Genomic DNA, 12,125 nt, shown 5'->3' with positions numbered 1-12,125 from the left:
TATTACCATGCCATCAAAATTTGATGAAAAGGGAATATCGAGAGAATCCTTAAAAGACTTATATAAAAAGATTCAATGTGAAGTGAGAAACAGGAAAGCAATGGATCCTGTAATAACAACATTGCAAAAAATAAACAACTTTAAAATATTTAATAACTTGGGACAATGAAATAATCAACCACTCCTCCAAAGGGTGGAAGATGAAGGAAAAATCTTTCATTTCAGAAAAATGATATTGCCACTGAGATATCTATTTTTGCATATGGACAATTTATGGAACTGTTTTTAATGACTATGCAGAAAATAGGTAGTCATACTGAGTTTACAACTACTCTGCCCCTCCCCCAGGTGAACTTGAATAAAACAAATAAATGAACAGAAAATGAATGAATAGAAGGATAAGTAGATGAATGAATGAATTGACAGATAAATGAATGAATAGATGGATAGATCAACAAATAAATATGTAACTGGATAAACAGATAAATGGATGAATTAATTAATAAGCCAATAGATAAATACATAAGGGGGGGGCAATGGGATAGAAAAACCAGAAAGCAGAGGGAGGAGAAATGCATAGCCCAAAATAGTTTATTTCCAGTTTCATATTATACAAAAACATTAAAAATTAATAAATTGAAATGTGCCCAGGCCCAAGAAGATAACAAAGGAGTAAAAGATGGGATTTAAATAGTTTAAATAATTGATTCAAGTACTTATTAAGTATGTACTATATGCAAGACATTGCACTTAGAAATTAGGATATAAAGATAAGATTAAAAAAAAAAAGTCCCTGGCTTCAAAGAGCTTGGGTTCTAATGTATTGATGCAACATTTCCCCTCCAAGATTTTTCTTAATCTTTTGATCTTTCAGCTTTTTTTTTTCCATTTTCACTTTAACTTGCCTTTAGAAACCTTTCTCACTCTGTCTTTCTCTTTTGGCTACTGCACAGAAGCCAGAGCCTGGTTTTTTAAAAGGCATTTACCATTTGTTTGGATATATGTGGTTAAGCTGGATCAGGGTGTCTGCCTTGAGTAACCTCCAGTGGAAAGGGCTGACCCCAGCTTGATTTCCAGTCACCTTACCCTCAGGATTGACATTCTAGTTTTCTCTAACCTATGGTTTTGAATACTGTGTGCAGCCTGTCTTTTCTGCCTGAATATTAAGATCCTCTTCCTCCTTTCCTTTGTGTGGCTGGGAACAATAAGTGTCAATTGTTTCTCGTAAGGGAATGTGGCCATGGGTGAGGGTACAGTTAATGCCTTAGGGGAATCCATATGGCTAGGTTCTGAGACAAAAACCTTGGAGCTTGCTTATAAACATCATGATGAACGCATAGAGATAAGATGAGGTAGGAATACTGAATCAGAGCCATAAGCATTAAAATTCTCTTAAAAGTTGAATGCACTGCTATTTTATGTTTCTTTTCTTTCTTTCTTTCTTTCTTTTTTTTACACATGTAGGGTTCTTTCTTTTTGGCTTTTGGATTTAGCTATTCTTATTCATCTCCCACATAATACTTTTTTTTTCCTTTCAATAAAGCTTTGGGATTGATAATCATTTCAAGCTACATTTTAACAAAGAAATCAGTACAATATAATTGAGAAGGGAGAAAACACTAACAGCTAGGGATTGATTGAAGTTTAGGAGGAGGTAGGTAGAACCTTAAAGTAATCTAAAGATTCTAAGTGAAGATTAGAAATGAGTTCATTCAAGCATGAATAAGGAACATCTTGAGCAATGGGAAATAAGTGGGAGATGCACTCAGTAGTTTAGGGAAATGAAAGTTTGGCTGGAAGAGAGGATGTGAAGGTCACTAATTTGAAGTAATTGTGAAAAAGAAAAATTTAGGTTTTGAAGGGAGGTGGCACAGTGTATAGAGTGCTAGGTCTAGAGTCAGACAGATTCATTTATCATTCTGTGTTCAAATCTGTCCTTAGACATTTACTGCCTGTGGGACCCTGGACAAGTCATTGAACCCTTTCTGTATCAGTTCCTTATCTGTTAAATGAGCTAGCAAAGGACATGGCAAATCATTCCAGTATCTTTGCCAAAAAAAAAAAAAATCTGGGCACAAAGAGTCAGACACAACTGGACAACAAAAACAAATAATAAAGAGGGAAGGGAAAAAGCATTTTAATAGCATCTAATAGCATCTATTCAGTGTCAAGCACTGTGATAAGTGCCTTATAAAGATATTTCATTTGATCGAGAGTTGTTTGCATTTACCTTAAAGACCAAAGGGAGATACTGAAACTTCTCAAGCAATGAAGGCTTTCATCAGAATTATGCTTTAGGAAAATTATTTTTGCAGCTGGGTGGAGAATAAAATAGTGTAGAGACAGAAAATTGAGCAAACCATTAGATTATCACAATAATCCAGATGTAAGGTGATAAGAATCTAAACTGTGGTGGGGGCCTGGAAAGTATAGAGAAGGGAAGGGATGCAAAGTAATGTGTGTATATTATTTGGTTGTATGATACTCTATTGAGAAAAATTGAGGCTCTATATCCTAATAAATGTGAAATCATTTTGAGTTCTTCCAAAGAAATTAATACATTATTATTATAGTCATTACATATAAACATATGCATATCAAATTTTCTCTTTTCAGTACTGCTTTACCATTTCATCCTCAGTAATTCAGTAGTGTTTGTGCATGCATGTAGACATAAATATATGCATATATATGTGCATGTGTATGTTTACACACACACACATACATATGCTTGTGCATAATTTGGATTTAAGTGAAATAGGGTTGCATGAAGTCATTGGCCTCACTTTCTCTTCCAGAGTCATTAGAGCCCAATGGCAAGAGAAAAGTCAAGAAGACTGGCAATGACTTTGGATGCTGTGGATGAGCTTGGTATCTTCAATATCTAACAAAGCTCTAAGCACTCCATAGCACCTGGGTTCATTGCTTTCCTGGCCTGTTGGGAAAAAATTTGTTCAGGGAAAGTTTTTCCATGCTTGGGTAGACACTCCCTAACTCATCAACAAATTTGAGGTTCATTGGTTACTCTCAACCTGGTTTAATCTATCTGCCAAAACAGTTTAGAGCTGTGTGGCCACTCTGCATACTACAGCTTCTCGGAGCCACAGGTTGGGGTTCGGTGGCAGGCAGACACCAAAAGTAGATGAGCCGTCCTAAAAATAGCTCAGCAGCCTTCATCCAGAGGTACTAGTCTTCCCTGAACATCCATACACCCCAACATATACACACAAATGTTTACAAGGTATATGTATATACATACATGTGTATACCTATATACTTTATATATATAAAGTAATGGCACAAGTCCTTCTACTTCAAAACATCTTGTCAGTGCTTAAAAGAGAAAAGTTGAAGCTATGTGCCTATTCATATGGTTATAGTTTCTTTCATTTAACAATTCCAAGGATATTTCAAGTACATATCAAATATTCACAATGTACTTGGTAGAATCTTGTCATTCATGCACAAATACATACACACATACATATGTACTTACATACATATCTTCATATATGTATATATATATCCATACTTATATTTGTATGCATATACAAATGCCTATAGGTGAAAATATATGTATGCACATACATGCTCTATATGGTATTATATAGATACATGGAAACATATACATGAATTTCTGAATATAGGATATATGAAATAGAAAACTCCACAATGGTGAGTTAAATTAAATGTACAAAATTATTTTTCTTTAAAAAAAAGGCAATTTGGGAGAGCTTGGTTGCACAGTGGATAGAGCACCAGCCCTGGATTCAGGAGGACCTGAGTACAAATCCAGTTTCAGACACTTGACATTTACTATCTGCATGAATCTGGGCAAATCACTTAACCCCAATTACCTCACCAAAAAAAAAAAAAAAAAAAAGGCAGTTCGATAAGATAGTCAATAGAGTTCAAATACTGCCTCACACTAACTGTTTAATCCTGGCTATACCACTGAATCTCTCTTGGCTTCAATTTCCTTATCTATAAAATGAGGATAATAAAAGCAGCTACCTCTTAAGGTTGTTGTAAAGATAATAATCAGTAACATATGTAAAGTGCTTTGTAAACCACAGAGCACAATAGAATTTCTACATAGCATTAATATCATCATTATTATTAAAAGTCACAGACTAGGGGCAGCTAGGTGGTGCAGTGGATAGAGCACCAGCCCTGGAGTCAGGAGTACCTGAGTTCAAATCCGGCCTCAGACACTTGACACTTACTAGCTGTGTGACCCTGGGCAAGTCACTTAACCCCAATTGCCTCACTTAAAAAAAAAAAGTCACAGACTTAAGGCACACTCACAATACATATTCACAAACTTGTCTAAAAGTTCTTTGAGGACAGAGATTGTAACAAGTTTAAACTCTGAAACTTCCCCCACAACCTAGCAGAGTGTTCTGCTTATGGTAGATATGTTATAAATGCTTGACCGTCGGCTTCTCGATTGAAATAAGGAAGTTTGGCAAATCTTCATGGATACCATCATGATAGAAAAGAGCTGAGTATTTAGCAAGTTTCTGAATGAGAAAAAGAAGTATGAACATGATTTGGAGCCCATTCCAAATGTACAATGTGGCATGGGGGAGGGAATAAACAGTGAAGGAAAACTAATTCTGAGAGTGAGCCAAGGAGAAAAATAGCATAATGGCAATTGGGTTCCTCCTACATCTGTCTTTTCAATCAAACACTTTTGATATCAACACAAACAGCTCAAACAAGCCTTTCTTAGTCTAGTGAGCAGCAGGAAAGATGCCTTTCACTCCATGTCTGACATTCTCTTATTACAGCAGCCCCTTCTTTTTTTTTTTTTTTTTTTTTTTTTGCGGGGCAATGGGGGTTAAGCGACTTGCCCAGGGTCACACAGCTAGTAAGTGTCAAGTGTCTGAGGCCGGATTTGAACTCAGGTACTCCTTAATCCAGGGCCGTTGCTCTATCCACTGTGCTATCTAGCCGCCCCATACAGCAGCCCCTTCTTGAATGTACTTTTCCACGGCATTTGACTAGCAAATGTTAGGGAGTCACGAGGTGTGTGTGTGTGTGTGTGTGTGTGTGTGTGTGTGTGTGTGTGTGTGTGTGTGTGTGTGTGTGTTAGGGGAGGGGCCCTCTTTAATTGTAGTATGAGAGTTCAGTCACTGACTTCAGAAAAATCAAGCTAGCATTTTTTAGTAAGAAGGATTGCAAAATTATGGCTGGCAACAGTTTGATGGATGAGTAGGTTGAGGCCTATTTTTGGATTTTAGAGAATTTAGAAAAAGTGAATGCTTTTAATGGTCATAAGTCAAGTGGGCCGAATTTATAATTAAATTCAACACAGTTTCCATTGTGAGGGGACCCATAAACAAGGCCTTTAAGTCTACGGTCACATGTTTTTGTCAGCTTTGATCAGTTTTGTCATTTCAGACATCCAGCAGTTTTCATATTGATTTGTGCATTAATCAGAACACATTTTTATTTCAGAATTAACATATCCAAACTGTTCTGACTTAATGCTAATACATTCTATCAAAGACTAAATTAACATTTTACTGCAGCTAACCAGAGGCAATACTTCATGCAAAAATTAGAGGCCATTGCCAACTTCCTATATTCTTCTCTAGTTTATATTTCACCCTGTTTAATCTTTGCTTTGGTGATCCAGAAAAACAATCCCCTGCAGGCCCTTCTCTTTCCGGACTGACCAGACAAATACCGGTGAACAGCACTCTAATAAAAGTGGCTAAGGAAAGTCCAAAGTGAACATTTCATTCATAATGAATTATATGCACATTTCTAAGATAACATAGCAGACAAGGAAATGCAAAAGATTTGATTATTTAATGTTATCTTTGTCATTCTTGTCTTATTTAAGACCTTGCATTATTTTAAATGGAAAAAAAAAATCCATTCAGATACATTGTCCTTTTCTAACTAGAAACTGTTATCTGGTTGAAAAGAAGAGGGAAGTGCTAAGATAATATTTTGTTCATTTTTTCCACTGTCAACCTTTGTTCTTTTTCCATCCTCCATAGAAGCAATCTTCTCATCTTTTCACATAGCAACTCTTTGGTGTTGATCCTTAGGTTTATGCATTAATGCTTATCCCAGAAAAATGTTGGCTCCCAATCCTGAGGGGTTTACAAAGCAAATGTCATATTTTCCATGTGTTAGTGAATTCATAACTCAATGTGCACAGCTCATATTGCCTGAATCTGTACAGCAAATTCTATTCAGCTGAACATATACAAAGCTTACCACACTCCCAACACAGACATGATGAGAACAGAATGAAATGAATGTAGCTGGATAACAAAGAAACACTGCAATTAATGTCAGGGAGATTCTTAGAAGAGAAGCTGAGAAAGATGTGACTAGCAGTTTTTGAGATGTAATCCTATCATCACAAAAATGGGGATGGAAAGAGTTCTAGTTCTGTTTTTACATTTGCAATTGAGTGCTACATGGAAGGATTGGGAAATTTTTCAATATATTGGTCTTGCAAGGAAAAAAAAAGTCCAGTAGAGTTGCTGATCAGGACTTTGCCCTTCATTGATACCAGACCTAGGCTTGAGCTATAACCTATGTTCTCCAGGGGAAAACCCTGGATGGGGAACCATCAGGACTGATCTCATGAGAGTTATATAAACTTTGAAATGATGTTCTGCTCTATCAGTTACAATTATTCTTGCAAGAATCTAAATTTAAATAATAATAGTTAACATTTTATAGTACTTTACAGTTTGCAAAGTGCTTTACAAATGTTAACTCATTAGATGCCAGCAACAACCAAATGAAGTAGGTGCTATTATTATCAACATTTTTCCAGATGAGCAAAATGAGGCATAGAACAGTTAAGTGACTTGCCTAGGATTACACAACTACTAAGTGTCTGAAGCAGGATTTGAATGCAAGTGTTCCAGGCAAGAAGTTGTACTGCAAAGTACAGGAAGCACTACGTTTGATCTCTCTCAATATTCCCCTACCAACAGCATTAAAATGGCAGCTCATATAAAATATGGGAGAGCTAGAGCAAATAAAAGGTCAAAGTGAGTCATTTTTCTAACCCAACACAACTCAGAAGATGAGAAAGAGAGGTTTGCAACACTGAGGTGGTAGCTGGCCTGCAGCTCATGTGGTAGCAACACCACCTATGGGCCTTGGAGGAGGAGATGATTGCAATAGTTGCAGTTTCAGGAGCTCTCAGCCTAGACATGATAAGGGAATTGGACAACTAATCAGAAAGTTATTATAACAGACCCCTGTGCTAGCACTGGCATAGGATAAGGCACTGTTTGGAAACTCATTTTCTTATAATTTCTTCCAGGTCACAATTCCAGGGTGGAGTAGAATACTTTTGGTTAGAAGAGAGAAGAAGCCCTGAGGAGCAGTATCACTTGTGATCACAAGGAATCAGAAGCCCTTTCTGGATAAAGAAAAAAAGTGCAGACCAGGAGAGCAGTGACCACAACTCATACCACCTCAGAAGCACCATAACTAGCTACAAAAAGAGCAGTGCCCCCCAAACTTGAAGCTTGAGATAAGAAGAGAGTCAATCTTTAAATAAAGTTAAAAGGAAAGAAATGACTGAAAAATGAGAAAATAACAAAAATTAAACATGATGAAAAAAAGCTACTATGGTGATAAGGAAGATCAAGACAGCAACTCAAAAACAAAGTGAGTAATAGCTTTTAGAGTGCAAAGGAAAATAGGGGATGGGGTGGGCATTATTTGAACATTATGCTCACCTCAATTGGTTGAAAGAGGAAAGAAATGCAAAATATGTTTGTACATACACACATATATATATTACTAAACTGTGTGTATACATACATGTGTGCATATGTGTGCATATGTGTTTATGCATAGACATACACACACTCATTTGGATATACAAATATATCTTACTCAAGATGGAAGTAGGAGGGAGAAAGGATAAAAATAAAGGTAGGAAAAAGAGATTATAACAGGGAAGGTAGATTAAGAGAGGCATCTAACAGAAGCAAAATACTCTTGAGAAGGGACATGGCAAAAGAGAGAGAAAGGAAGGATAAATAGAAGAAAATGGGATAGAGAGAAATGCAGAGTTAGTAATCATAACTGTGAATAAGGGATGAGAAGAATTCACTCAAACCAAAACAGAGAGTAGAATAAATTAGAAAACAGAACCCAACAATCATGATCTAATATAAAGCAAATTTTCTTAAGTGACCTAATTAAAAAAGATAAGCAGGGAAACATCTTGCTAAAAAGCACCATAGATGATAAAGTAATATTGATATTAAATATAATACACCAGAAGGAAAAGCATCCAAATTATTAAAGTTAAAACTAAATGACTTATAAGAGGAAATAGATATTCAAATTATGATAGTGAAGGACATCAAATTTTCCCTATCATATTGTTATGACACTGAATAAGTGAATTAACTTGAGGACAATTGTCATTTTTATTATATTGGCTCACCCTATCCATGAACAATTTTAAAAGTTCTGCCTTGAGCACCATGTATACATGAGAAAATTTTCTCATTCTTCCTCTCCCTTCTACCTTCTCAAGTCCATCTTTCTCACCTATCTACTTTATCATTTCTTTTTTCATTTGGACTATTAGGTTTTTAATTTATTCCCACTATTTTTGTGACTCTTTTACCAAGCTGTTAATTATTTTTTTCATAATTTTCTTGTGCTGCTCTCATTTGGCTATTTCCCCCCTTACCATTCATTTGATTTTGAAAATCTTCTTTTCAGGAAGCCTTCTACTTGTGTACAATTCCCATTTCCCCCCTTGAGGCTATGGTTGTAGCTCTTTTTATGTCTATTTGTTCTTCTGAGTTAGTCCTTGTCACCATAGTAGCTTTTTATCATCAGGTTTTATTTTTGTTTGCCCATTTTCCCAATCTATTTCTTGCCTTTTAACTTTATGTTAAAGTTTGGTTCTGTTCTTATGGTATGAGTCATATGGTACGCTGTTCCAAGCTTCAGGTTCTTTGTTTGTTTCTTGAGGGATTGCTATTTTCAGAGCCAGTTTGGGGGCTTTGTAATTTTGGTGATCAAATATAGATGTGGATACATAGGATCAGAGATATAAAGATTGGAAGGAGCTCAGAAACACACTCCTTCTTTTACAGATAACAGAACAAAGGACCAGGGTTCTTATGTAATTTTGGTTGTTGTTGTTGTTGTTGTTTTTGTGTGTAGGGCCATGAGGGTTAAGTGACTTGCCAGGGTCACATAGCTAGTAAGTTTTAAGTGTTTGAGGTCGGATTTGAACTCAGCTCCTCCTGAATCCAGAGCTGGTGCTTTATCCACTGTGTCACCTAGCTGCCCCTTCTTAAGGAATTTTTAAAATGTAGACATCTGAGGGAGTTTCTCTGCAAACAAAGAGAGGTGTATCATGTAGCTATGAAAAATATTTTAGTGAGGAAACTCAATATCCAAGTTGCTTTTATTGTAAAAATGGAATGATAAAGAATGCAAGGAATAGATGGAGTGTGAAATGGTGGGTGGGGGTTGTGGGGAGCAGGTAGAAGGCCTATTTCAGGATAATAGTATAGTGTATATAAGATGGTGAGTCAAAATACAGAAGTGAGGAATTAGAGCTCACTTGATTAAAATAGAGTAGAAAAAAATAAAAGTGGATAACCATCCTATATGTTATTAAGAGAGGGAGTCCTATGTCCCAGGCTAGAGAAACAACAACAACAACAACAACAACAAAGTAAGATTTAGATACTAATTATTATGTGCAAAGTGCTTCACAATTATTGACTCATTTGACCACAACATGGAGAAGTAGGTGCTATTATCTATCACATGGAGATTACAAGAAAAGATAGAAAAACACTATCAAAGTCTCTCTGAAGAATTTTAGTTGATTGTGAAATATGAGAGACACTGGCACAGTACTACTTAGCATGGTATACCTACATAAAAGAAGGCATTGTGCTCCATGAGCAAAGCTGAATTATGGTAGTTGAAAAGAAATGTGAAATGCCCAAATCTGGAGATATTTTCATCCCAAATGTTGAAATAGATTATTTGTGTCCAGACTAAGATAGAGCCTGTGAAGTTCATATTAGTCTGACCAGCCACAGAAGAACACACTATATCATGACCCCAACATCATGATGTCACTTTGGTCCTTTTCAAGTATAAAGGACAAACAACAACATTATCATTTCACAGATTAAGATGCAGAAGTGAAGTGATTTAACCAGGTTAACACAGTCAAAGAGTACTTTAGGTCGGATTTAAGCTCTGGTCTTTCTGACCCCAGACCTGGCACTTCATTTATTGTGCCACTTAGTTGAGTTTGTAGGAATAAAACCAATGACACCCCATGCACCTTGCTGAATGAGGTAACACAGTGGCCCATGTAGCTTTGAGGGAAGTTTAAAGGTGAAGGCATGGAGCCTAAAGAGAAAAGAAACTTATTGTGCAGAAAATAGAAAGGATGATAAAGACTTGAGCCAGAAGGGCAAAGAAACAAACTAAAAGAATTTGAAGCGAGGTAGTACCTATCAAGGACTGTTTGTTACTTTTTGCCCAAAATGTGCTCTTTATTGGCACTTGCATGACTAAATGCTTTTAAATCTGTAAATTAGTTGTCTGCTGAAGTCCTTTCCAAGTGCAATTTTGTGATTCCACATTAGTGTGAAAATATAACTGATTATGGGGAATTACAGTTGTCACCTATTCCATAGATTCTGTTCAATTCAATAGGGATGTTCTGCATATAAAGCACCATATTGCAGGTGAGAGATGGCAAAAACCAAAAATAAGACATGCTTCCTACATTCATACAATGCAAACTCTAAAAGAAAGCTATGAAACATGTACAAATAACCAATTCAAAACAATTAATTGTAAGTATATCAATAAGATTTAAAAAAACACTAAGTGTGACAGGTGATTGAAAAAATGCTATTTTACACAGTTCTGGGAACCCTTAGAAACTTCATAAATTATTTTGGCTTATGTTGCAACAAAAAATCCAATACAACAAAGAGTTTTAAAATGTCTCTTACCTACAAAGCAATATGCTGGGCAAGGGCTGTGGAGAATAGACAGTCAATAATCATTGCGCAAGATGCTATTTTTCCTCCCTTCACCCCAGTGATAGGCTATCTCAGATCCCATCAGGAGGACCTGCATGGCAGCAGTCAAAACTGGCACTAGGCAAGGCACAATTATCCCATTCTCCTATCTTAATGGCCACTTCTAGTCTTCCTACCAATATCTATACCCCCTTTTCCCTTCTAGGCTGGACATTGAACTCCTTTTTCCTTCTCTGCCTCAGGAATGGTTGAATCCCCTCTTCACTCTGACCCTTAGACTTATTCATTCCTTACCAATGGTGTTGCGCCACTCCTGGGAGTCAGATGAATCCTAGGCTTGAGAGCCTTGACAACTTCTCCATCTCTGCATCCTTGGATCCTCTGAACCTTTCCATCTCTCCTAAAGATGATCTTTTCCATAAATATTGCCTTCCCCAATTAAAGCAAGTGTTCCTTAAGAACTTCTTAAGAACAGAAAGTGTTCCTTTTTTTATTGTATCCCAGCACTTAACTCAGTATTTAGTATATAGTAAGCACTTAAGAACTTCATTCAATTATGCTATACTACTCTGCTAAAGGTTAGGATTATAAATAAAAACCTTTAGTTGGGAAAAACTACAACACTAATAACAAAACATCTTTTCTCCTATCTGGTTCCAACCAAGTATTCCAGGAACTGTGATAAGTTGTTAGCAATGCAAGAATTCTATACATTCTTAAGGAAGCTTTTCCTCAATTTCCTTCCCCTATTGGAATGGAATGAGTCTGTGATGACTCATTCAGAAGGTGAATCTGCCTCCCAAAATAACTTGGGAATTGAATATTTGTCAAGGACAGCTTAAGTGTATCCTTCTAGGGTAAAGGAATGTAGCCTGGGTCACTCAATTTCTTGTTTAACCCTTTTAGGCGACATGCTAAGCAAATGTCTCTTCTGAATAATGAGTATTACAAAAACAGAGGCAAGCAGATGGACAGATTTATTTTCCACGTAATGTTTATGTGGTGACATAAGCTTCCTGTTTATGTGGGCACCTTCACTGGTGAATTTGTTTGAAAGGGCTTAACTGGGAATGATAAAACTTCTCA

Source organism: Dromiciops gliroides, chromosome 4, assembly GCF_019393635.1.
Source record: "Dromiciops gliroides isolate mDroGli1 chromosome 4, mDroGli1.pri, whole genome shotgun sequence".
Lineage (NCBI taxonomy): Eukaryota > Metazoa > Chordata > Mammalia > Microbiotheria > Microbiotheriidae > Dromiciops > Dromiciops gliroides.
The sequence above is the reverse complement of the archived record's forward strand: the minus strand, read 5'-3'. Positions refer to the sequence as shown.